This window comes from Rhinoderma darwinii, assembly GCF_050947455.1.
Source record: "Rhinoderma darwinii isolate aRhiDar2 chromosome 5 unlocalized genomic scaffold, aRhiDar2.hap1 SUPER_5_unloc_47, whole genome shotgun sequence".
NCBI lineage: Eukaryota > Metazoa > Chordata > Amphibia > Anura > Rhinodermatidae > Rhinoderma > Rhinoderma darwinii.
In genome coordinates this window covers 495967-521224 of record NW_027461806.1, presented here as the reverse complement: position 1 = coordinate 521224, position 25258 = coordinate 495967, and the positions used below count along the sequence as shown (strand labels likewise).

Sequence of the window (25258 nt, the reverse complement as noted above, 5' to 3'; positions counted from 1 at the left end):
TAGATTCCTCCTCTTTCAGCACTGCATTGTGGTGCAAGCAAAAGAAGCAAATCCTGTCTGGCTTCCTCTCCGGCCTTTATTCACCTCCCGTGTAGCTGTGAGTGTGTGAGCCTGCAGGGCCCCATGGAATTGCCTAGAAGTAGGCTGAATCGCTGCAAGGGCTGAACAGCAGTATCGGGCAGGCTCGGGCAACGCGCGGCCCGTTCGGGTTATCGCTTCTCGGCCTTTTGGCTAAGATCAAGTGTAGTATCTGTTCTTATCAGTTTAATATCTGATACGTCCCCTATCTGGGGACCATATATTAAATGGATTTTTAGAACAGGGAGATGGAAATAGAGCTTGCTCTGTCCACTCCACGCATTGACCTGGTATTGCAGTATTTCCAGGACCGGTGCACCCTTTCCTTATGTGTTGACTAAAAGCAGATTCCAAAAGTGTTTTTTGTCTTTGCTATTGTTTCTGTCTTTCTGAAGGGATCTCCCCTTTTAATCCCATTATTTCAACACCTGTTGGACAATGCATGAGTGATAATGAGCTCATTGATTAAATGCAATTAATGAATAGATTGCCACCTCTTGTTGTGTGTCGTCTGTGTTTCTGTGTTTCCGGCATTTCACATTGGAACACCTCATTCACCTTCCTTGTCTTCTCTCCGCCCTCCCTTTTAGGTAAGTTAAAGAGCTGCACCTGAGCCAGCCACTGATTGATTGCTTGATTGATTGATTGATTGATTGATTGATTGATTGATTGATTGATGCAGCACAACAGTCAAATAGTGGAGTGGAGTAGGGGAACAGCAAACAGCCAATAAAGCAGCCCGCCCGCTCGCCTGCCCGCCACAATGGACCTACCTGTGTACACTAGATGGATGTGATGGAATGTACTGTCGTCCCTACATTTCAAGAAGAAGTAAGAATTGCAGTTGCAACAAAGCCTTGCTTGCCTACAAAGAGAGCAGCAATTTGGATTTGTTACTATGTTACCTAGAAGAATAACAAACTGTGCAAGGATGGAGGTTGTAGGAGCAAGGAGAAGTTGTCTGTAAAGTTGGTGGATGCCTATTTTCCATTTTGCAGTCCCTTGTCTCCCTCTTGTGGCCTCCTGGAGGCAACTAGCTGTGCAAAAAAAAGACAGCCTGGCGGCCGGCTGTTGCAGTGTTGCCCTCTCAGGCAACACTGAGTGACTGACTGAGCCTCACCGTCTTATATAAAGTTCAGACGGAACTTTGCACGTGTCATAGTGGAGCCCTCAGGATTCCAGAGCCAGCTTTCTGACATCATAATGGGGCCTCAGAGATAAAAGCCTGGGCCCAGGCAGTGTTGGTCAGTGCTGCTCAGCAGGCAGCACTGGACTGGACTGGATTACAGCTGATACAAGGTGTGAAGGAACAAGGGGTGGCTGTGGGCATGCACTTGCTGCCGCTGCCAGTGTTTATCTGCATGGCAGCAGGGCATTTGGGCGTTGCCAGGAAGGCGTTTTTATGTAGATTCCTCCTCTTTCAGCACTGCATTGTGGTGCAAGCAAAAGAAGCAAATCCTGTCTGGCTTCCTCTCCGGCCTTTATTCACCTCCCGTGTAGCTGTGAGTGTGTGAGCCTGCAGGGCCCCATGGAATTGCCTAGAAGTAGGCTGAATCGCTGCAAGGGCTGAACAGCAGTATCGGGCAGGCTCGGGCAACGCGCGGCCCGTTCGGGTTATCGCTTCTCGGCCTTTTGGCTAAGATCAAGTGTAGTATCTGTTCTTATCAGTTTAATGTCTGATACGTCCCCTATCTGGGGACCATATATTAAATGGATTTTTAGAACAGGGAGATGGAAATAGAGCTTGCTCTGTCCACTCCACGCATTGACCTGGTATTGCAGTATTTCCAGGACCGGTGCACCCTTTCCTTATGTGTTGACTAAAAGCAGATTCCAAAAGTGTTTTTTGTCTTTGCTATTGTTTCTGTCTTTCTGAAGGGATCTCCCCTTTTAATCCCATTATTTCAACACCTGTTGGACAATGCATGAGTGATAATGAGCTCATTGATTAAATGCAATTAATGAATAGATTGCCACCTCTTGTTGTGTGTCGTCTGTGTTTCTGTGTTTCCGGCATTTCACATTGGAACACCTCATTCACCTTCCTTGTCTTCTCTCCGCCCTCCCTTTTAGGTAAGTTAAAGAGCTGCACCTGAGCCAGCCACTGATTGATTGATTGATTGATTGATTGATTGATTGATTGATTGATGCAGCACAACAGTCAAATAGTGGAGTGGAGTAGGGGAACAGCAAACAGCCAATAAAGCAGCCCGCCCGCTCGCCTGCCCGCCACAATGGACCTACCTGTGTACACTAGATGGATGTGATGGAATGTACTGTCGTCCCTACATTTCAAGAAGAAGTAAGAATTGCAGTTGCAACAAAGCCTTGCTTGCCTACAAAGAGAGCAGCAATTTGGATTTGTTACTATGTTACCTAGAAGAATAACAAACTGTGCAAGGATGGAGGTTGTAGGAGCAAGGAGAAGTTGTCTGTAAAGTTGGTGGATGCCTATTTTCCATTTTGCAGTCCCTTGTCTCCCTCTTGTGGCCTCCTGGAGGCAACTAGCTGTGCAAAAAAAAGACAGCCTGGCGGCCGGCTGTTGCAGTGTTGCCCTCTCAGGCAACACTGAGTGACTGACTGAGCCTCACCGTCTTATATAAAGTTCAGACGGAACTTTGCACGTGTCATAGTGGAGCCCTCAGGATTCCAGAGCCAGCTTTCTGACATCATAATGGGGCCTCAGAGATAAAAGCCTGGGCCCAGGCAGTGTTGGTCAGTGCTGCTCAGCAGGCAGCACTGGACTGGACTGGATTACAGCTGATACAAGGTGTGAAGGAACAAGGGGTGGCTGTGGGCATGCACTTGCTGCCGCTGCCAGTGTTTATCTGCATGGCAGCAGGGCATTTGGGCGTTGCCAGGAAGGCGTTTTTATGTAGATTCCTCCTCTTTCAGCACTGCATTGTGGTGCAAGCAAAAGAAGCAAATCCTGTCTGGCTTCCTCTCCGGCCTTTATTCACCTCCCGTGTAGCTGTGAGTGTGTGAGCCTGCAGGGCCCCATGGAATTGCCTAGAAGTAGGCTGAATCGCTGCAAGGGCTGAACAGCAGTATCGGGCAGGCTCGGGCAACGCGCGGCCCGTTCGGGTTATCGCTTCTCGGCCTTTTGGCTAAGATCAAGTGTAGTATCTGTTCTTATCAGTTTAATATCTGATACGTCCCCTATCCGGGGACCATATATTAAATGGATTTTTAGAACAGGGAGATGGAAATAGAGCTTGCTCTGTCCACTCCACGCATTGACCTGGTATTGCAGTATTTCCAGGACCGGTGCACCCTTTCCTTATGTGTTGACTAAAAGCAGATTCCAAAAGTGTTTTTTGTCTTTGCTATTGTTTCTGTCTTTCTGAAGGGATCTCCCCTTTTAATCCCATTATTTCAACACCTGTTGGACAATGCATGAGTGATAATGAGCTCATTGATTAAATGCAATTAATGAATAGATTGCCACCTCTTGTTGTGTGTCGTCTGTGTTTCTGTGTTTCCGGCATTTCACATTGGAACACCTCATTCACCTTCCTTGTCTTCTCTCCGCCCTCCCTTTTAGGTAAGTTAAAGAGCTGCACCTGAGCCAGCCACTGATTGATTGATTGATTGATTGATTGATTGATTGATTGATTGATTGATTGATTGATTGATTGATTGATGCAGCACAACAGTCAAATAGTGGAGTGGAGTAGGGGAACAGCAAACAGCCAATAAAGCAGCCCGCCCGCTCACCTGCCCGCCACAATGGACCTACCTGTGTACACTAGATGGATGTGATGGAATGTACTGTCGTCCCTACATTTCAAGAAGAAGTAAGAATTGCAGTTGCAACAAAGCCTTGCTTGCCTACAAAGAGAGCAGCAATTTGGATTTGTTACTATGTTACCTAGAAGAATAACAAACTGTGCAAGGATGGAGGTTGTAGGAGCAAGGAGAAGTTGTCTGTAAAGTTGGTGGATGCCTATTTTCCATTTTGCAGTCCCTTGTCTCCCTCTTGTGGCCTCCTGGAGGCAACTAGCTGTGCAAAAAAAAGACAGCCTGGCGGCCGGCTGTTGCAGTGTTGCCCTCTCAGGCAACACTGAGTGACTGACTGAGCCTCACCGTCTTATATAAAGTTCAGACGGAACTTTGCACGTGTCATAGTGGAGCCCTCAGGATTCCAGAGCCAGCTTTCTGACATCATAATGGGGCCTCAGAGATAAAAGCCTGGGCCCAGGCAGTGTTGGTCAGTGCTGCTCAGCAGGCAGCACTGGACTGGACTGGATTACAGCTGATACAAGGTGTGAAGGAACAAGGGGTGGCTGTGGGCATGCACTTGCTGCCGCTGCCAGTGTTTATCTGCATGGCAGCAGGGCATTTGGGCGTTGCCAGGAAGGCGTTTTTATGTAGATTCCTCCTCTTTCAGCACTGCATTGTGGTGCAAGCAAAAGAAGCAAATCCTGTCTGGCTTCCTCTCCGGCCTTTATTCACCTCCCGTGTAGCTGTGAGTGTGTGAGCCTGCAGGGCCCCATGGAATTGCCTAGAAGTAGGCTGAATCGCTGCAAGGGCTGAACAGCAGTATCGGGCAGGCTCGGGCAACGCGCGGCCCGTTCGGGTTATCGCTTCTCGGCCTTTTGGCTAAGATCAAGTGTAGTATCTGTTCTTATCAGTTTAATGTCTGATACGTCCCCTATCTGGGGACCATATATTAAATGGATTTTTAGAACAGGGAGATGGAAATAGAGCTTGCTCTGTCCACTCCACGCATTGACCTGGTATTGCAGTATTTCCAGGACCGGTGCACCCTTTCCTTATGTGTTGACTAAAAGCAGATTCCAAAAGTGTTTTTTGTCTTTGCTATTGTTTCTGTCTTTCTGAAGGGATCTCCCCTTTTAATCCCATTATTTCAACACCTGTTGGACAATGCATGAGTGATAATGAGCTCATTGATTAAATGCAATTAATGAATAGATTGCCACCTCTTGTTGTGTGTCGTCTGTGTTTCTGTGTTTCCGGCATTTCACATTGGAACACCTCATTCACCTTCCTTGTCTTCTCTCCGCCCTCCCTTTTAGGTAAGTTAAAGAGCTGCACCTGAGCCAGCCACTGATTGATTGATTGATTGATTGATTGATTGATTGATTGATTGATGCAGCACAACAGTCAAATAGTGGAGTGGAGTAGGGGAACAGCAAACAGCCAATAAAGCAGCCCGCCCGCTCGCCTGCCCGCCACAATGGACCTACCTGTGTACACTAGATGGATGTGATGGAATGTACTGTCGTCCCTACATTTCAAGAAGAAGTAAGAATTGCAGTTGCAACAAAGCCTTGCTTGCCTACAAAGAGAGCAGCAATTTGGATTTGTTACTATGTTACCTAGAAGAATAACAAACTGTGCAAGGATGGAGGTTGTAGGAGCAAGGAGAAGTTGTCTGTAAAGTTGGTGGATGCCTATTTTCCATTTTGCAGTCCCTTGTCTCCCTCTTGTGGCCTCCTGGAGGCAACTAGCTGTGCAAAAAAAAGACAGCCTGGCGGCCGGCTGTTGCAGTGTTGCCCTCTCAGGCAACACTGAGTGACTGACTGAGCCTCACCGTCTTATATAAAGTTCAGACGGAACTTTGCACGTGTCATAGTGGAGCCCTCAGGATTCCAGAGCCAGCTTTCTGACATCATAATGGGGCCTCAGAGATAAAAGCCTGGGCCCAGGCAGTGTTGGTCAGTGCTGCTCAGCAGGCAGCACTGGACTGGACTGGATTACAGCTGATACAAGGTGTGAAGGAACAAGGGGTGGCTGTGGGCATGCACTTGCTGCCGCTGCCAGTGTTTATCTGCATGGCAGCAGGGCATTTGGGCGTTGCCAGGAAGGCGTTTTTATGTAGATTCCTCCTCTTTCAGCACTGCATTGTGGTGCAAGCAAAAGAAGCAAATCCTGTCTGGCTTCCTCTCCGGCCTTTATTCACCTCCCGTGTAGCTGTGAGTGTGTGAGCCTGCAGGGCCCCATGGAATTGCCTAGAAGTAGGCTGAATCGCTGCAAGGGCTGAACAGCAGTATCGGGCAGGCTCGGGCAACGCGCGGCCCGTTCGGGTTATCGCTTCTCGGCCTTTTGGCTAAGATCAAGTGTAGTATCTGTTCTTATCAGTTTAATATCTGATACGTCCCCTATCTGGGGACCATATATTAAATGGATTTTTAGAACAGGGAGATGGAAATAGAGCTTGCTCTGTCCACTCCACGCATTGACCTGGTATTGCAGTATTTCCAGGACCGGTGCACCCTTTCCTTATATGTTGACTAAAAGCAGATTCCAAAAGTGTTTTTTGTCTTTGCTATTGTTTCTGTCTTTCTGAAGGGATCTCCCCTTTTAATCCCATTATTTCAACACCTGTTGGACAATGCATGAGTGATAATGAGCTCATTGATTAAATGCAATTAATGAATAGATTGCCACCTCTTGTTGTGTGTCGTCTGTGTTTCTGTGTTTCCGGCATTTCACATTGGAACACCTCATTCACCTTCCTTGTCTTCTCTCCGCCCTCCCTTTTAGGTAAGTTAAAGAGCTGCACCTGAGCCAGCCACTGATTGATTGATTGATTGATTGATTGATTGATTGATTGATTGATTGATTGATTGATTGATGCAGCACAACAGTCAAATAGTGGAGTGGAGTAGGGGAACAGCAAACAGCCAATAAAGCAGCCCGCCCGCTCGCCTGCCCGCCACAATGGACCTACCTGTGTACACTAGATGGATGTGATGGAATGTACTGTCGTCCCTACATTTCAAGAAGAAGTAAGAATTGCAGTTGCAACAAAGCCTTGCTTGCCTACAAAGAGAGCAGCAATTTGGATTTGTTACTATGTTACCTAGAAGAATAACAAACTGTGCAAGGATGGAGGTTGTAGGAGCAAGGAGAAGTTGTCTGTAAAGTTGGTGGATGCCTATTTTCCATTTTGCAGTCCCTTGTCTCCCTCTTGTGGCCTCCTGGAGGCAACTAGCTGTGCAAAAAAAAGACAGCCTGGCGGCCGGCTGTTGCAGTGTTGCCCTCTCAGGCAACACTGAGTGACTGACTGAGCCTCACCGTCTTATATAAAGTTCAGACGGAACTTTGCACGTGTCATAGTGGAGCCCTCAGGATTCCAGAGCCAGCTTTCTGACATCATAATGGGGCCTCAGAGATAAAAGCCTGGGCCCAGGCAGTGTTGGTCAGTGCTGCTCAGCAGGCAGCACTGGACTGGACTGGATTACAGCTGATACAAGGTGTGAAGGAACAAGGGGTGGCTGTGGGCATGCACTTGCTGCCGCTGCCAGTGTTTATCTGCATGGCAGCAGGGCATTTGGGCGTTGCCAGGAAGGCGTTTTTATGTAGATTCCTCCTCTTTCAGCACTGCATTGTGGTGCAAGCAAAAGAAGCAAATCCTGTCTGGCTTCCTCTCCGGCCTTTATTCACCTCCCGTGTAGCTGTGAGTGTGTGAGCCTGCAGGGCCCCATGGAATTGCCTAGAAGTAGGCTGAATCGCTGCAAGGGCTGAACAGCAGTATCGGGCAGGCTCGGGCAACGCGCGGCCCGTTCGGGTTATCGCTTCTCGGCCTTTTGGCTAAGATCAAGTGTAGTATCTGTTCTTATCAGTTTAATATCTGATACGTCCCCTATCTGGGGACCATATATTAAATGGATTTTTAGAACAGGGAGATGGAAATAGAGCTTGCTCTGTCCACTCCACGCATTGACCTGGTATTGCAGTATTTCCAGGACCGGTGCACCCTTTCCTTATGTGTTGACTAAAAGCAGATTCCAAAAGTGTTTTTTGTCTTTGCTATTGTTTCTGTCTTTCTGAAGGGATCTCCCCTTTTAATCCCATTATTTCAACACCTGTTGGACAATGCATGAGTGATAATGAGCTCATTGATTAAATGCAATTAATGAATAGATTGCCACCTCTTGTTGTGTGTCGTCTGTGTTTCTGTGTTTCCGGCATTTCACATTGGAACACCTCATTCACCTTCCTTGTCTTCTCTCCGCCCTCCCTTTTAGGTAAGTTAAAGAGCTGCACCTGAGCCAGCCACTGATTGATTGCTTGATTGATTGATTGATTGATTGATTGATTGATTGATTGATTGATTGATTGATGCAGCACAACAGTCAAATAGTGGAGTGGAGTAGGGGAACAGCAAACAGCCAATAAAGCAGCCCGCCCGCTCGCCTGCCCGCCACAATGGACCTACCTGTGTACACTAGATGGATGTGATGGAATGTACTGTCGTCCCTACATTTCAAGAAGAAGTAAGAATTGCAGTTGCAACAAAGCCTTGCTTGCCTACAAAGAGAGCAGCAATTTGGATTTGTTACTATGTTACCTAGAAGAATAACAAACTGTGCAAGGATGGAGGTTGTAGGAGCAAGGAGAAGTTGTCTGTAAAGTTGGTGGATGCCTATTTTCCATTTTGCAGTCCCTTGTCTCCCTCTTGTGGCCTCCTGGAGGCAACTAGCTGTGCAAAAAAAAGACAGCCTGGCGGCCGGCTGTTGCAGTGTTGCCCTCTCAGGCAACACTGAGTGACTGACTGAGCCTCACCGTCTTATATAAAGTTCAGACGGAACTTTGCACGTGTCATAGTGGAGCCCTCAGGATTCCAGAGCCAGCTTTCTGACATCATAATGGGGCCTCAGAGATAAAAGCCTGGGCCCAGGCAGTGTTGGTCAGTGCTGCTCAGCAGGCAGCACTGGACTGGACTGGATTACAGCTGATACAAGGTGTGAAGGAACAAGGGGTGGCTGTGGGCATGCACTTGCTGCCGCTGCCAGTGTTTATCTGCATGGCAGCAGGGCATTTGGGCGTTGCCAGGAAGGCGTTTTTATGTAGATTCCTCCTCTTTCAGCACTGCATTGTGGTGCAAGCAAAAGAAGCAAATCCTGTCTGGCTTCCTCTCCGGCCTTTATTCACCTCCCGTGTAGCTGTGAGTGTGTGAGCCTGCAGGGCCCCATGGAATTGCCTAGAAGTAGGCTGAATCGCTGCAAGGGCTGAACAGCAGTATCGGGCAGGCTCGGGCAACGCGCGGCCCGTTCGGGTTATCGCTTCTCGGCCTTTTGGCTAAGATCAAGTGTAGTATCTGTTCTTATCAGTTTAATGTCTGATACGTCCCCTATCTGGGGACCATATATTAAATGGATTTTTAGAACAGGGAGATGGAAATAGAGCTTGCTCTGTCCACTCCACGCATTGACCTGGTATTGCAGTATTTCCAGGACCGGTGCACCCTTTCCTTATGTGTTGACTAAAAGCAGATTCCAAAAGTGTTTTTTGTCTTTGCTATTGTTTCTGTCTTTCTGAAGGGATCTCCCCTTTTAATCCCATTATTTCAACACCTGTTGGACAATGCATGAGTGATAATGAGCTCATTGATTAAATGCAATTAATGAATAGATTGCCACCTCTTGTTGTGTGTCGTCTGTGTTTCTGTGTTTCCGGCATTTCACATTGGAACACCTCATTCACCTTCCTTGTCTTCTCTCCGCCCTCCCTTTTAGGTAAGTTAAAGAGCTGCACCTGAGCCAGCCACTGATTGATTGATTGATTGATTGATTGATTGATTGATTGATTGATGCAGCACAACAGTCAAATAGTGGAGTGGAGTAGGGGAACAGCAAACAGCCAATAAAGCAGCCCGCCCGCTCGCCTGCCCGCCACAATGGACCTACCTGTGTACACTAGATGGATGTGATGGAATGTACTGTCGTCCCTACATTTCAAGAAGAAGTAAGAATTGCAGTTGCAACAAAGCCTTGCTTGCCTACAAAGAGAGCAGCAATTTGGATTTGTTACTATGTTACCTAGAAGAATAACAAACTGTGCAAGGATGGAGGTTGTAGGAGCAAGGAGAAGTTGTCTGTAAAGTTGGTGGATGCCTATTTTCCATTTTGCAGTCCCTTGTCTCCCTCTTGTGGCCTCCTGGAGGCAACTAGCTGTGCAAAAAAAAGACAGCCTGGCGGCCGGCTGTTGCAGTGTTGCCCTCTCAGGCAACACTGAGTGACTGACTGAGCCTCACCGTCTTATATAAAGTTCAGACGGAACTTTGCACGTGTCATAGTGGAGCCCTCAGGATTCCAGAGCCAGCTTTCTGACATCATAATGGGGCCTCAGAGATAAAAGCCTGGGCCCAGGCAGTGTTGGTCAGTGCTGCTCAGCAGGCAGCACTGGACTGGACTGGATTACAGCTGATACAAGGTGTGAAGGAACAAGGGGTGGCTGTGGGCATGCACTTGCTGCCGCTGCCAGTGTTTATCTGCATGGCAGCAGGGCATTTGGGCGTTGCCAGGAAGGCGTTTTTATGTAGATTCCTCCTCTTTCAGCACTGCATTGTGGTGCAAGCAAAAGAAGCAAATCCTGTCTGGCTTCCTCTCCGGCCTTTATTCACCTCCCGTGTAGCTGTGAGTGTGTGAGCCTGCAGGGCCCCATGGAATTGCCTAGAAGTAGGCTGAATCGCTGCAAGGGCTGAACAGCAGTATCGGGCAGGCTCGGGCAACGCGCGGCCCGTTCGGGTTATCGCTTCTCGGCCTTTTGGCTAAGATCAAGTGTAGTATCTGTTCTTATCAGTTTAATATCTGATACGTCCCCTATCTGGGGACCATATATTAAATGGATTTTTAGAACAGGGAGATGGAAATAGAGCTTGCTCTGTCCACTCCACGCATTGACCTGGTATTGCAGTATTTCCAGGACCGGTGCACCCTTTCCATATATGTTGACTAAAAGCAGATTCCAAAAGTGTTTTTTGTCTTTGCTATTGTTTCTGTCTTTCTGAAGGGATCTCCCCTTTTAATCCCATTATTTCAACACCTGTTGGACAATGCATGAGTGATAATGAGCTCATTGATTAAATGCAATTAATGAATAGATTGCCACCTCTTGTTGTGTGTCGTCTGTGTTTCTGTGTTTCCGGCATTTCACATTGGAACACCTCATTCACCTTCCTTGTCTTCTCTCCGCCCTCCCTTTTAGGTAAGTTAAAGAGCTGCACCTGAGCCAGCCACTGATTGATTGATTGATTGATTGATTGATTGATTGATTGATTGATTGATTGATTGATGCAGCACAACAGTCAAATAGTGGAGTGGAGTAGGGGAACAGCAAACAGCCAATAAAGCAGCCCGCCCGCTCGCCTGCCCGCCACAATGGACCTACCTGTGTACACTAGATGGATGTGATGGAATGTACTGTCGTCCCTACATTTCAAGAAGAAGTAAGAATTGCAGTTGCAACAAAGCCTTGCTTGCCTACAAAGAGAGCAGCAATTTGGATTTGTTACTATGTTACCTAGAAGAATAACAAACTGTGCAAGGATGGAGGTTGTAGGAGCAAGGAGAAGTTGTCTGTAAAGTTGGTGGATGCCTATTTTCCATTTTGCAGTCCCTTGTCTCCCTCTTGTGGCCTCCTGGAGGCAACTAGCTGTGCAAAAAAAAGACAGCCTGGCGGCCGGCTGTTGCAGTGTTGCCCTCTCAGGCAACACTGAGTGACTGACTGAGCCTCACCGTCTTATATAAAGTTCAGACGGAACTTTGCACGTGTCATAGTGGAGCCCTCAGGATTCCAGAGCCAGCTTTCTGACATCATAATGGGGCCTCAGAGATAAAAGCCTGGGCCCAGGCAGTGTTGGTCAGTGCTGCTCAGCAGGCAGCACTGGACTGGACTGGATTACAGCTGATACAAGGTGTGAAGGAACAAGGGGTGGCTGTGGGCATGCACTTGCTGCCGCTGCCAGTGTTTATCTGCATGGCAGCAGGGCATTTGGGCGTTGCCAGGAAGGCGTTTTTATGTAGATTCCTCCTCTTTCAGCACTGCATTGTGGTGCAAGCAAAAGAAGCAAATCCTGTCTGGCTTCCTCTCCGGCCTTTATTCACCTCCCGTGTAGCTGTGAGTGTGTGAGCCTGCAGGGCCCCATGGAATTGCCTAGAAGTAGGCTGAATCGCTGCAAGGGCTGAACAGCAGTATCGGGCAGGCTCGGGCAACGCGCGGCCCGTTCGGGTTATCGCTTCTCGGCCTTTTGGCTAAGATCAAGTGTAGTATCTGTTCTTATCAGTTTAATATCTGATACGTCCCCTATCTGGGGACCATATATTAAATGGATTTTTAGAACAGGGAGATGGAAATAGAGCTTGCTCTGTCCACTCCACGCATTGACCTGGTATTGCAGTATTTCCAGGACCGGTGCACCCTTTCCTTATGTGTTGACTAAAAGCAGATTCCAAAAGTGTTTTTTGTCTTTGCTATTGTTTCTGTCTTTCTGAAGGGATCTCCCCTTTTAATCCCATTATTTCAACACCTGTTGGACAATGCATGAGTGATAATGAGCTCATTGATTAAATGCAATTAATGAATAGATTGCCACCTCTTGTTGTGTGTCGTCTGTGTTTCTGTGTTTCCGGCATTTCACATTGGAACACCTCATTCACCTTCCTTGTCTTCTCTCCGCCCTCCCTTTTAGGTAAGTTAAAGAGCTGCACCTGAGCCAGCCACTGATTGATTGATTGATTGATTGATTGATTGATTGATTGATTGATTGATTGATTGATGCAGCACAACAGTCAAATAGTGGAGTGGAGTAGGGGAACAGCAAACAGCCAATAAAGCAGCCCGCCCGCTCGCCTGCCCGCCACAATGGACCTACCTGTGTACACTAGATGGATGTGATGGAATGTACTGTCGTCCCTACATTTCAAGAAGAAGTAAGAATTGCAGTTGCAACAAAGCCTTGCTTGCCTACAAAGAGAGCAGCAATTTGGATTTGTTACTATGTTACCTAGAAGAATAACAAACTGTGCAAGGATGGAGGTTGTAGGAGCAAGGAGAAGTTGTCTGTAAAGTTGGTGGATGCCTATTTTCCATTTTGCAGTCCCTTGTCTCCCTCTTGTGGCTTCCTGGAGGCAACTAGCTGTGCAAAAAAAAGACAGCCTGGCGGCCGGCTGTTGCAGTGTTGCCCTCTCAGGCAACACTGAGTGACTGACTGAGCCTCACCGTCTTATATAAAGTTCAGACGGAACTTTGCACGTGTCATAGTGGAGCCCTCAGGATTCCAGAGCCAGCTTTCTGACATCATAATGGGGCCTCAGAGATAAAAGCCTGGGCCCAGGCAGTGTTGGTCAGTGCTGCTCAGCAGGCAGCACTGGACTGGACTGGATTACAGCTGATACAAGGTGTGAAGGAACAAGGGGTGGCTGTGGGCATGCACTTGCTGCCGCTGCCAGTGTTTATCTGCATGGCAGCAGGGCATTTGGGCGTTGCCAGGAAGGCGTTTTTATGTAGATTCCTCCTCTTTCAGCACTGCATTGTGGTGCAAGCAAAAGAAGCAAATCCTGTCTGGCTTCCTCTCCGGCCTTTATTCACCTCCCGTGTAGCTGTGAGTGTGTGAGCCTGCAGGGCCCCATGGAATTGCCTAGAAGTAGGCTGAATCGCTGCAAGGGCTGAACAGCAGTATCGGGCAGGCTCGGGCAACGCGCGGCCCGTTCGGGTTATCGCTTCTCGGCCTTTTGGCTAAGATCAAGTGTAGTATCTGTTCTTATCAGTTTAATATCTGATACGTCCCCTATCTGGGGACCATATATTAAATGGATTTTTAGAACAGGGAGATGGAAATAGAGCTTGCTCTGTCCACTCCACGCATTGACCTGGTATTGCAGTATTTCCAGGACCGGTGCACCCTTTCCTTATGTGTTGACTAAAAGCAGATTCCAAAAGTGTTTTTTGTCTTTGCTATTGTTTCTGTCTTTCTGAAGGGATCTCCCCTTTTAATCCCATTATTTCAACACCTGTTGGACAATGCATGAGTGATAATGAGCTCATTGATTAAATGCAATTAATGAATAGATTGCCACCTCTTGTTGTGTGTCGTCTGTGTTTCTGTGTTTCCGGCATTTCACATTGGAACACCTCATTCACCTTCCTTCTCTTCTCTCCGCCCTCCCTTTTAGGTAAGTTAAAGAGCTGCACCTGAGCCAGCCACTGATTGATTGATTGATTGATTGATTGATTGATTGATTGATTGATTGATTGATTGATGCAGCACAACAGTCAAATAGTGGAGTGGAGTAGGGGAACAGCAAACAGCCAATAAAGCAGCCCGCCCGCTCGCCTGCCCGCCACAATGGACCTACCTGTGTACACTAGATGGATGTGATGGAATGTACTGTCGTCCCTACATTTCAAGAAGAAGTAAGAATTGCAGTTGCAACAAAGCCTTGCTTGCCTACAAAGAGAGCAGCAATTTGGATTTGTTACTATGTTACCTAGAAGAATAACAAACTGTGCAAGGATGGAGGTTGTAGGAGCAAGGAGAAGTTGTCTGTAAAGTTGGTGGATGCCTATTTTCCATTTTGCAGTCCCTTGTCTCCCTCTTGTGGCCTCCTGGAGGCAACTAGCTGTGCAAAAAAAAGAAAGCCTGGCGGCCGGCTGTTGCAGTGTTGCCCTCTCAGGCAACACTGAGTGACTGACTGAGCCTCACCGTCTTATATAAAGTTCAGACGGAACTTTGCACGTGTCATAGTGGAGCCCTCAGGATTCCAGAGCCAGCTTTCTGACATCATAATGGGGCCTCAGAGATAAAAGCCTGGGCCCAGGCAGTGTTGGTCAGTGCTGCTCAGCAGGCAGCACTGGACTGGACTGGATTACAGCTGATACAAGGTGTGAAGGAACAAGGGGTGGCTGTGGGCATGCACTTGCTGCCGCTGCCAGTGTTTATCTGCATGGCAGCAGGGCATTTGGGCGTTGCCAGGAAGGCGTTTTTATGTAGATTCCTCCTCTTTCAGCACTGCATTGTGGTGCAAGCAAAAGAAGCAAATCCTGTCTGGCTTCCTCTCCGGCCTTTATTCACCTCCCGTGTAGCTGTGAGTGTGTGAGCCTGCAGGGCCCCATGGAATTGCCTAGAAGTAGGCTGAATCGCTGCAAGGGCTGAACAGCAGTATCGGGCAGGCTCGGGCAACGCGCGGCCCGTTCGGGTTATCGCTTCTCGGCCTTTTGGCTAAGATCAAGTGTAGTATCTGTTCTTATCAGTTTAATATCTGATACGTCCCCTATCTGGGGACCATATATTAAATGGATTTTTAGAACAGGGAGATGGAAATAGAGCTTGCTCTGTCCACTCCACGCATTGACCTGGTATTGCAGTATTTCCAGGACCGGTGCACCCTTTCCTTATGTGTTGACTAAAAGCAGATTCCAAAAGTGTTTTTTGTCTTTGCTATTGTTTCTGTCTTTCTGAAGGGATCTCCCCTTTTAATCCCATTATTTCAACACCTGTTGGACAATGCATGAGTGATAATGAGCTCATTGATTAAATGCAATTAATGAATAGATTGCCACCTCTTGTTGTGTGTCGTCTGTGTTTCTGTGTTTCCGGCATTTCACATTGGAACACCTCATTCACCTTCCTTGTCTTCTCTCCGCCCTCCCTTTTAGGTAAGTTAAAGAGCTGCACCTGAGCCAGCCACTGATTGATTGATTGATTGATTGATTGATTGATTGATTGATTGATTGATTGATTGATTGATTGATGCAGCACAACAGTCAAATAGTGGAGTGGAGTAGGGGAACAGCAAACAGCCAATAAAGCAGCCCGCCCGCTCGCCTGCCCGCCACAATGGACCTACCTGTGTACACTAGATGGATGTGATGGAATGTACTGTCGTCCCTACATTTCAAGAAGAAGTAAGAATTGCAGTTGCAACAAAGCCTTGATTGCCTACAAAGAGAGCAGCAATTTGGATTTGTTACTATGTTACCTAGAAGAATAACAAACTGTGCAAGGATGGAGGTTGTAGGAGCAAGGAGAAGTTGTCTGTAAAGTTGGTGGATGCCTATTTTCCATTTTGCAGTCCCTTGTCTCCCTCTTGTGGCCTCCTGGAGGCAACTAGCTGTGCAAAAAAAAGACAGCCTGGCGGCCGGCTGTTGCAGTGTTGCCCTCTCAGGCAACACTGAGTGACTGACTGAGCCTCACCGTCTTATATAAAGTTCAGACGGAACTTTGCACGTGTCATAGTGGAGCCCTCAGGATTCCAGAGCCAGCTTTCTGACATCATAATGGGGCCTCAGAGATAAAAGCCTGGGCCCAGGCAGTGTTGGTCAGTGCTGCTCAGCAGGCAGCACTGGACTGGACTGGATTACAGCTGATACAAGGTGTGAAGGAACAAGGGGTGGCTGTGGGCATGCACTTGCTGCCGCTGCCAGTGTTTATCTGCATGGCAGCAGGGCATTTGGGCGTTGCCAGGAAGGCGTTTTTATGTAGATTCCTCCTCTTTCAGCACTGCATTGTGGTGCAAGCAAAAGAAGCAAATCCTGTCTGGCTTCCTCTCCGGCCTTTATTCACCTCCCGTGTAGCTGTGAGTGTGTGAGCCTGCAGGGCCCCATGGAATTGCCTAGAAGTAGGCTGAATCGCTGCAAGGGCTGAACAGCAGTATCGGGCAGGCTCGGGCAACGCGCGGCCCGTTCGGGTTATCGCTTCTCGGCCTTTTGGCTAAGATCAAGTGTAGTATCTGTTCTTATCAGTTTAATATCTGATACGTCCCCTATCCGGGGACCATATATTAAATGGATTTTTAGAACAGGGAGATGGAAATAGAGCTTGCTCTGTCCACTCCACGCATTGACCTGGTATTGCAGTATTTCCAGGACCGGTGCACCCTTTCCTTATGTGTTGACTAAAAGCAGATTCCAAAAGTGTTTTTTGTCTTTGCTATTGTTTCTGTCTTTCTGAAGGGATCTCCCCTTTTAATCCCATTATTTCAACACCTGTTGGACAATGCATGAGTGATAATGAGCTCATTGATTAAATGCAATTAATGAATAGATTGCCACCTCTTGTTGTGTGTCGTCTGTGTTTCTGTGTTTCCGGCATTTCACATTGGAACACCTCATTCACCTTCCTTGTCTTCTCTCCGCCCTCCCTTTTAGGTAAGTTAAAGAGCTGCACCTGAGCCAGCCACTGATTGATTGATTGATTGATTGATTGATTGATTGATTGATTGATTGATTGATTGATTGATGCAGCACAACAGTCAAATAGTGGAGTGGAGTAGGGGAACAGCAAACAGCCAATAAAGCAGCCCGCCCGCTCACCTGCCCGCCACAATGGACCTACCTGTGTACACTAGATGGATGTGATGGAATGTACTGTCGTCCCTACATTTCAAGAAGAAGTAAGAATTGCAGTTGCAACAAAGCCTTGCTTGCCTACAAAGAGAGCAGCAATTTGGATTTGTTACTATGTTACCTAGAAGAATAACAAACTGTGCAAGGATGGAGGTTGTAGGAGCAAGGAGAAGTTGTCTGTAAAGTTGGTGGATGCCTATTTTCCATTTTGCAGTCCCTTGTCTCCCTCTTGTGGCCTCCTGGAGGCAACTAGCTGTGCAAAAAAAAGACAGCCTGGCGGCCGGCTGTTGCAGTGTTGCCCTCTCAGGCAACACTGAGTGACTGACTGAGCCTCACCGTCTTATATAAAGTTCAGACGGAACTTTGCACGTGTCATAGTGGAGCCCTCAGGATTCCAGAGCCAGCTTTCTGACATCATAATGGGGCCTCAGAGATAAAAGCCTGGGCCCAGGCAGTGTTGGTCAGTGCTGCTCAGCAGGCAGCACTGGACTGGACTGGATTACAGCTGATACAAGGTGTGAAGGAACAAGGGGTGGCTGTGGGCATGCACTTGCTGCCGCTGCCAGTGTTTATCTGCATGGCAGCAGGGCATTTGGGCGTTGCCAGGAAGGCGTTTTTATGTAGATTCCTCCTCTTTCAGCACTGCATTGTGGTGCAAGCAAAAGAAGCAAATCCTGTCTGGCTTCCTCTCCGGCCTTTATTCACCTCCCGTGTAGCTGTGAGTGTGTGAGCCTGCAGGGCCCCATGGAATTGCCTAGAAGTAGGCTGAATCGCTGCAAGGGCTGAACAGCAGTATCGGGCAGGCTCGGGCAACGCGCGGCCCGTTCGGGTTATCGCTTCTCGGCCTTTTGGCTAAGATCAAGTGTAGTATCTGTTCTTATCAGTTTAATATCTGATACGTCCCCTATCCGGGGACCATATATTAAATGGATTTTTAGAACAGGGAGATGGAAATAGAGCTTGCTCTGTCCACTCCACGCATTGACCTGGTATTGCAGTATTTCCAGGACCGGTGCACCCTTTCCTTATGTGTTGACTAAAAGCAGATTCCAAAAGTGTTTTTTGTCTTTGCTATTGTTTCTGTCTTTCTGAAGGGATCTCCCCTTTTAATCCCATTATTTCAACACCTGTTGGACAATGCATGAGTGATAATGAGCTCATTGATTAAATGCAATTAATGAATAGATTGCCACCTCTTGTTGTGTGTCGTCTGTGTTTCTGTGTTTCCGGCATTTCACATTGGAACACCTCATTCACCTTCCTTGTCTTCTCTCCGCCCTCCCTTTTAGGTAAGTTAAAGAGCTGCACCTGAGCCAGCCACTGATTGATTGATTGATTGATTGATTGATTGATTGATTGATTGATTGATTGATGCAGCACAACAGTCAAATAGTGGAGTGGAGTAGGGGAACAGCAAACAGCCAATAAAGCAGCCCGCCCGCTCGCCTGCCCGCCACAATGGACCTACCTGTGTACACTAGATGGATGTGATGGAATGTACTGTCGTCCCTACATTTCAAGAAGAAGTAAGAATTGCAGTTGCAACAAAGCCTTGCTTGCCTACAAAGAGAGCAGCAATTTGGATTTGTTACTATGTTACCTAGAAGAATAACAAACTGTGCAAGGATGGAGGTTGTAGGAGCAAGGAGAAGTTGTCTGTAAAGTTGGTGGATGCCTATTTTCCATTTTGCAGTCCCTTGTCTCCCTCTTGTGGCCTCCTGGAGGCAACTAGCTGTGCAAAAAAAAGACAGCCTGGCGGCCGGCTGTTGCAGTGTTGCCCTCTCAGGCAACACTGAGTGACTGACTGAGCCTCACCGTCTTATATAAAGTTCAGACGGAACTTTGCACGTGTCATAGTGGAGCCCTCAGGATTCCAGAGCCAGCTTTCTGACATCATAATGGGGCCTCAGAGATAAAAGCCTGGGCCCAGGCAGTGTTGGTCAGTGCTGCTCAGCAGGCAGCACTGGACTGGACTGGATTACAGCTGATACAAGGTGTGAAGGAACAAGGGGTGGCTGTGGGCATGCACTTGCTGCCGCTGCCAGTGTTTATCTGCATGGCAGCAGGGCATTTGGGCGTTGCCAGGAAGGCGTTTTTATGTAGATTCCTCCTCTTTCAGCACTGCATTGTGGTGCAAGCAAAAGAAGCAAATCCTGTCTGGCTTCCTCTCCGGCCTTTATTCACCTCCCGTGTAGCTGTGAGTGTGTGAGCCTGCAGGGCCCCATGGAATTGCCTAGAAGTAGGCTGAATCGCTGCAAGGGCTGAACAGCAGTATCGGGCAGGCTCGGGCAACGCGCGGCCCGTTCGGGTTATCGCTTCTCGGCCTTTTGGCTAAGATCAAGTGTAGTATCTGTTCTTATCAGTTTAATATCTGATACGTCCCCTATCTGGGGACCATATATTAAATGGATTTTTAGAACAGGGAGATGGAAATAGAGCTTGCTCTGTCCACTCCACGCATTGACCTGGTATTGCAGTATTTCCAGGACCGGTGCACCCTTTCCTTATGTGTTGACTAAAAGCAGATTCCAAAAGTGTTTTTTGTCTTTGCTATTGTTTCTGTCTTTCTGAAGGGATCTCCCCTTTTAATCCCATTATTTCAACACCTGTTGGACAATGCATGAGTGATAATGAGCTCATTGATTAAATGCAATTAATGAATAGATTGCCACCTCTTGTTGTGTGTCGTCTGTGTTTCTGTGTTTCCGGCATTTCACATTGGAACACCTCATTCACCTTCCTTGTCTTCTCTCCGCCCTCCCTTTTAGGTAAGTTAAAGAGCTGCACCTGAGCCAGCCACTGATTGATTGATTGATTGATTGATTGATTGATTGATTGATTGATTGATTGATTGATTGATGCAGCACAACAGTCAAATAGTGGAGTGGAGTAGGGGAACAGCAAACAGCCAATAAAGCAGCCCGCCCGCTCGCCTGCCCGCCACAATGGACCTACCTGTGTACACTAGATGGATGTGATGGAATGTACTGTCGTCCCTACATTTCAAGAAGAAGTAAGAATTGCAGTTGCAACAAAGCCTTGCTTGCCTACAAAGAGAGCAGCAATTTGGATTTGTTACTATGTTACCTAGAAGAATAACAAACTGTGCAAGGATGGAGGTTGTAGGAGCAAGGAGAAGTTGTCTGTAAAGTTGGTGGATGCCTATTTTCCATTTTGCAGTCCCTTGTCTCCCTCTTGTGGCCTCCTGGAGGCAACTAGCTGTGCAAAAAAAAGACAGCCTGGCGGCCGGCTGTTGCAGTGTTGCCCTCTCAGGCAACACTGAGTGACTGACTGAGCCTCACCGTCTTATATAAAGTTCAGACGGAACTTTGCACGTGTCATAGTGGAGCCCTCAGGATTCCAGAGCCAGCTTTCTGACATCATAATGGGGCCTCAGAGATAAAAGCCTGGGCCCAGGCAGTGTTGGTCAGTGCTGCTCAGCAGGCAGCACTGGACTGGACTGGATTACAGCTGATACAAGGTGTGAAGGAACAAGGGGTGGCTGTGGGCATGCGCTTGCTGCCGCTGCCAGTGTTTATCTGCATGGCAGCAGGGCATTTGGGCGTTGCCAGGAAGGCGTTTTTATGTAGATTCCTCCTCTTTCAGCACTGCATTGTGGTGCAAGCAAAAGAAGCAAATCCTGTCTGGCTTCCTCTCCGGCCTTTATTCACCTCCCGTGTAGCTGTGAGTGTGTGAGCCTGCAGGGCCCCATGGAATTGCCTAGAAGTAGGCTGAATCGCTGCAAGGGCTGAACAGCAGTATCGGGCAGGCTCGGGCAACGCGCGGCCCGTTCGGGTTATCGCTTCTCGGCCTTTTGGCTAAGATCAAGTGTAGTATCTGTTCTTATCAGTTTAATATCTGATACGTCCCCTATCTGGGGACCATATATTAAATGGATTTTTAGAACAGGGAGATGGAAATAGAGCTTGCTCTGTCCACTCCACGCATTGACCTGGTATTGCAGTATTTCCAGGACCGGTGCACCCTTTCCTTATGTGTTGACTAAAAGCAGATTCCAAAAGTGTTTTTTGTCTTTGCTATTGTTTCTGTCTTTCTGAAGGGATCTCCCCTTTTAATCCCATTATTTCAACACCTGTTGGACAATGCATGAGTGATAATGAGCTCATTGATTAAATGCAATTAATGAATAGATTGCCACCTCTTGTTGTGTGTCGTCTGTGTTTCTGTGTTTCCGGCATTTCACATTGGAACACCTCATTCACCTTCCTTGTCTTCTCTCCGCCCTCCCTTTTAGGTAAGTTAAAGAGCTGTACCTGAGCCAGCCACTGATTGATTGATTGATTGATTGATTGATTGATTGATTGATTGATTGATTGATTGATTGATGCAGCACAACAGTCAAATAGTGGAGTGGAGTAGGGGAACAGCAAACAGCCAATAAAGCAGCCCGCCCGCTCGCCTGCCCGCCACAATGGACCTACCTGTGTACACTAGATGGATGTGATGGAATGTACTGTCGTCCCTACATTTCAAGAAGAAGTAAGAATTGCAGTTGCAACAAAGCCTTGCTTGCCTACAAAGAGAGCAGCAATTTGTATTTGTTACTATGTTACCTAGAAGAATAACAAACTGTGCAAGGATGGAGGTTGTAGGAGCAAGGAGAAGTTGTCTGTAAAGTTGGTGGATGCCTATTTTCCATTTTGCAGTCCCTTGTCTCCCTCTTGTGGCCTCCTGGAGGCAACTAGCTGTGCAAAAAAAAGACAGCCTGGCGGCCGGCTGTTGCAGTGTTGCCCTCTCAGGCAACACTGAGTGACTGACTGAGCCTCACCGTCTTATATAAAGTTCAGACGGAACTTTGCACGTGTCATAGTGGAGCCCTCAGGATTCCAGAGCCAGCTTTCTGACATCATAATGGGGCCTCAGAGATAAAAGCCTGGGCCCAGGCAGTGTTGGTCAGTGCTGCTCAGCAGGCAGCACTGGACTGGACTGGATTACAGCTGATACAAGGTGTGAAGGAACAAGGGGTGGCTGTGGGCATGCACTTGCTGCCGCTGCCAGTGTTTATCTGCATGGCAGCAGGGCATTTGGGCGTTGCCAGGAAGGCGTTTTTATGTAGATTCCTCCTCTTTCAGCACTGCATTGTGGTGCAAGCAAAAGAAGCAAATCCTGTCTGGCTTCCTCTCCGGCCTTTATTCACCTCCCGTGTAGCTGTGAGTGTGTGAGCCTGCAGGGCCCCATGGAATTGCCTAGAAGTAGGCTGAATCGCTGCAAGGGCTGAACAGCAGTATCGGGCAGGCTCGGGCAACGCGCGGCCCGTTCGGGTTATCGCTTCTCGGCCTTTTGGCTAAGATCAAGTGTAGTATCTGTTCTTATCAGTTTAATATCTGATACGTCCCCTATCTGGGGACCATATATTAAATGGATTTTTAGAACAGGGAGATGGAAATAGAGCTTGCTCTGTCCACTCCACGCATTGACCTGGTATTGCAGTATTTCCAGGACCGGTGCACCCTTTCCTTATGTGTTGACTAAAAGCAGATTCCAAAAGTGTTTTTTGTCTTTGCTATTGTTTCTGTCTTTCTGAAGGGATCTCCCCTTTTAATCCCATTATTTCAACACCTGTTGGACAATGCATGAGTGATAATGAGCTCATTGATTAAATGCAATTAATGAATAGATTGCCACCTCTTGTTGTGTGTCGTCTGTGTTTCTGTGTTTCCGGCATTTCACATTGGAACACCTCATTCACCTTCCTTGTCTTCTCTCCGCCCTCCCTTTTAGGTAAGTTAAAGAGCTGCACCTGAGCCAGCCACTGATTGATTGATTGATTGATTGATTGATTGATTGATTGATTGATTGATTGATGCAGCACAACAGTCAAATAGTGGAGTGGAGTAGGGGAACAGCAAACAGCCAATAAAGCAGCCCGCCCGCTCGCCTGCCCGCCACAATGGACCTACCTGTGTACACTAGATGGATGTGATGGAATGTACTGTCGTCCCTACATTTCAAGAAGAAGTAAGAATTGCAGTTGCAACAAAGCCTTGCTTGCCTACAAAGAGAGCAGCAATTTGGATTTGTTACTATGTTACCTAGAAGAATAACAAACTGTGCAAGGATGGGGGTTGTAGGAGCAAGGAGAAGTTGTCTGTAAAGTTGGTGGATGCCTATTTTCCATTTTGCAGTCCCTTGTCTCCCTCTTGTGGCCTCCTGGAGGCAACTAGCTGTGCAAAAAAAAGACAGCCTGGCGGCCGGCTGTTGCAGTGTTGCCCTCTCAGGCAACACTGAGTGACTGACTGAGCCTCACCGTCTTATATAAAGTTCAGACGGAACTTTGCACGTGTCATAGTGGAGCCCTCAGGATTCCAGAGCCAGCTTTCTGACATCATAATGGGGCCTCAGAGATAAAAGCCTGGGCCCAGGCAGTGTTGGTCAGTGCTGCTCAGCAGGCAGCACTGGACTGGACTGGATTACAGCTGATACAAGGTGTGAAGGAACAAGGGGTGGCTGTGGGCATGCACTTGCTGCCGCTGCCAGTGTTTATCTGCATGGCAGCAGGGCATTTGGGCGTTGCCAGGAAGGCGTTTTTATGTAGATTCCTCCTCTTTCAGCACTGCATTGTGGTGCAAGCAAAAGAAGCAAATCCTGTCTGGCTTCCTCTCCAGCCTTTATTCACCTCCCGTGTAGCTGTGAGTGTGTGAGCCTGCAGGGCCCCATGGAATTGCCTAGAAGTAGGCTGAATCGCTGCAAGGGCTGAACAGCAGTATCGGGCAGGCTCGGGCAACGCGCGGCCCGTTCGGGTTATCGCTTCTCGGCCTTTTGGCTAAGATCAAGTGTAGTATCTGTTCTTATCAGTTTAATATCTGATACGTCCCCTATCTGGGGACCATATATTAAATGGATTTTTAGAACAGGGAGATGGAAATAGAGCTTGCTCTGTCCACTCCACGCATTGACCTGGTATTGCAGTATTTCCAGGACCGGTGCACCCTTTCCTTATGTGTTGACTAAAAGCAGATTCCAAAAGTGTTTTTTGTCTTTGCTATTGTTTCTGTCTTTCTGAAGGGATCTCCCCTTTTAATCCCATTATTTCAACACCTGTTGGACAATGCATGAGTGATAATGAGCTCATTGATTAAATGCAATTAATGAATAGATTGCCACCTCTTGTTGTGTGTCGTCTGTGTTTCTGTGTTTCCGGCATTTCACATTGGAACACCTCATTCACCTTCCTTCTCTTCTCTCCGCCCTCCCTTTTAGGTAAGTTAAAGAGCTGCACCTGAGCCAGCCACTGATTGATTGATTGATTGATTGATTGATTGATTGATTGATTGATTGATTGATGCAGCACAACAGTCAAATAGTGGAGTGGAGTAGGGGAACAGCAAACAGCCAATAAAGCAGCCTGCCCGCTCGCCTGCCCGCCACAATGGACCTACCTGTGTACACTAGATGGATGTGATGGAATGTACTGTCGTCCCTACATTTCAAGAAGAAGTAAGAATTGCAGTTGCAACAAAGCCTTGCTTGCCTACAAAGAGAGCAGCAATTTGGATTTGTTACTATGTTACCTAGAAGAATAACAAACTGTGCAAGGATGGAGGTTGTAGGAGCAAGGAGAAGTTGTCTGTAAAGTTGGTGGATGCCTATTTTCCATTTTGCAGTCCCTTGTCTCCCTCTTGTGGCCTCCTGGAGGCAACTAGCTGTGCAAAAAAAAGACAGCCTGGCGGCCGGCTGTTGCAGTGTTGCCCTCTCAGGCAACACTGAGTGACTGACTGAGCCTCACCGTCTTATATAAAGTTCAGACGGAACTTTGCACGTGTCATAGTGGAGCCCTCAGGATTCCAGAGCCAGCTTTCTGACATCATAATGGGGCCTCAGAGATAAAAGCCTGGGTCCAGGCAGTGTTGGTCAGTGCTGCTCAGCAGGCAGCACTGGACTGGACTGGATTACAGCTGATACAAGGTGTGAAGGAACAAGGGGTGGCTGTGGGCATGCACTTGCTGCCGCTGCCAGTGTTTATCTGCATGGCAGCAGGGCATTTGGGCGTTGCCAGGAAGGCGTTTTTATGTAGATTCCTCCTCTTTCAGCACTGCATTGTGGTGCAAGCAAAAGAAGCAAA

General features: G+C 47.7%; 17 non-coding genes across 17 annotated transcripts; all 17 read left to right on the top strand.

The window, feature by feature from the left end:
- The first annotated feature begins 211 nt into the window (after positions 1-211).
- On the top strand, positions 212-402 carry LOC142695331 (U2 spliceosomal RNA). Its single transcript, XR_012863458.1, has one exon. It is a non-coding gene; the product is annotated as a U2 spliceosomal RNA (small nuclear RNA).
- A 1292-nt stretch (positions 403-1694) lies between these two features.
- Positions 1695-1885, top strand: LOC142695525 (U2 spliceosomal RNA). The gene has a single exon (XR_012863633.1). It is a non-coding gene; the product is annotated as a U2 spliceosomal RNA (small nuclear RNA).
- A 1280-nt stretch (positions 1886-3165) lies between these two features.
- On the top strand, positions 3166-3356 carry LOC142695509 (U2 spliceosomal RNA). The gene has a single exon (XR_012863619.1). It is a non-coding gene; the product is annotated as a U2 spliceosomal RNA (small nuclear RNA).
- A 1304-nt stretch (positions 3357-4660) lies between these two features.
- Positions 4661-4851, top strand: LOC142695524 (U2 spliceosomal RNA). The gene has a single exon (XR_012863632.1). It is a non-coding gene; the product is annotated as a U2 spliceosomal RNA (small nuclear RNA).
- Positions 4852-6131: 1280 nt separating this feature from the next.
- LOC142695330 (U2 spliceosomal RNA) lies at positions 6132-6322 on the top strand. Its single transcript, XR_012863457.1, has one exon. It is a non-coding gene; the product is annotated as a U2 spliceosomal RNA (small nuclear RNA).
- A 1296-nt stretch (positions 6323-7618) lies between these two features.
- LOC142695329 (U2 spliceosomal RNA) lies at positions 7619-7809 on the top strand. Its single transcript, XR_012863456.1, has one exon. It is a non-coding gene; the product is annotated as a U2 spliceosomal RNA (small nuclear RNA).
- Positions 7810-9109: 1300 nt separating this feature from the next.
- LOC142695522 (U2 spliceosomal RNA) lies at positions 9110-9300 on the top strand. The gene has a single exon (XR_012863631.1). It is a non-coding gene; the product is annotated as a U2 spliceosomal RNA (small nuclear RNA).
- Positions 9301-10580: 1280 nt separating this feature from the next.
- LOC142695328 (U2 spliceosomal RNA) lies at positions 10581-10771 on the top strand. The gene has a single exon (XR_012863455.1). It is a non-coding gene; the product is annotated as a U2 spliceosomal RNA (small nuclear RNA).
- Positions 10772-12063: 1292 nt separating this feature from the next.
- On the top strand, positions 12064-12254 carry LOC142695327 (U2 spliceosomal RNA). The gene has a single exon (XR_012863454.1). It is a non-coding gene; the product is annotated as a U2 spliceosomal RNA (small nuclear RNA).
- A 1292-nt stretch (positions 12255-13546) lies between these two features.
- Positions 13547-13737, top strand: LOC142695326 (U2 spliceosomal RNA). The gene has a single exon (XR_012863453.1). It is a non-coding gene; the product is annotated as a U2 spliceosomal RNA (small nuclear RNA).
- Positions 13738-15029: 1292 nt separating this feature from the next.
- LOC142695323 (U2 spliceosomal RNA) lies at positions 15030-15220 on the top strand. The gene has a single exon (XR_012863451.1). It is a non-coding gene; the product is annotated as a U2 spliceosomal RNA (small nuclear RNA).
- Positions 15221-16520: 1300 nt separating this feature from the next.
- Positions 16521-16711, top strand: LOC142695507 (U2 spliceosomal RNA). Its single transcript, XR_012863617.1, has one exon. It is a non-coding gene; the product is annotated as a U2 spliceosomal RNA (small nuclear RNA).
- A 1296-nt stretch (positions 16712-18007) lies between these two features.
- LOC142695506 (U2 spliceosomal RNA) lies at positions 18008-18198 on the top strand. Its single transcript, XR_012863616.1, has one exon. It is a non-coding gene; the product is annotated as a U2 spliceosomal RNA (small nuclear RNA).
- Positions 18199-19486: 1288 nt separating this feature from the next.
- LOC142695322 (U2 spliceosomal RNA) lies at positions 19487-19677 on the top strand. The gene has a single exon (XR_012863450.1). It is a non-coding gene; the product is annotated as a U2 spliceosomal RNA (small nuclear RNA).
- Positions 19678-20973: 1296 nt separating this feature from the next.
- On the top strand, positions 20974-21164 carry LOC142695321 (U2 spliceosomal RNA). Its single transcript, XR_012863449.1, has one exon. It is a non-coding gene; the product is annotated as a U2 spliceosomal RNA (small nuclear RNA).
- Positions 21165-22460: 1296 nt separating this feature from the next.
- Positions 22461-22651, top strand: LOC142695320 (U2 spliceosomal RNA). The gene has a single exon (XR_012863448.1). It is a non-coding gene; the product is annotated as a U2 spliceosomal RNA (small nuclear RNA).
- A 1288-nt stretch (positions 22652-23939) lies between these two features.
- On the top strand, positions 23940-24130 carry LOC142695319 (U2 spliceosomal RNA). The gene has a single exon (XR_012863447.1). It is a non-coding gene; the product is annotated as a U2 spliceosomal RNA (small nuclear RNA).
- Positions 24131-25258: the final 1128 nt, after the last annotated feature.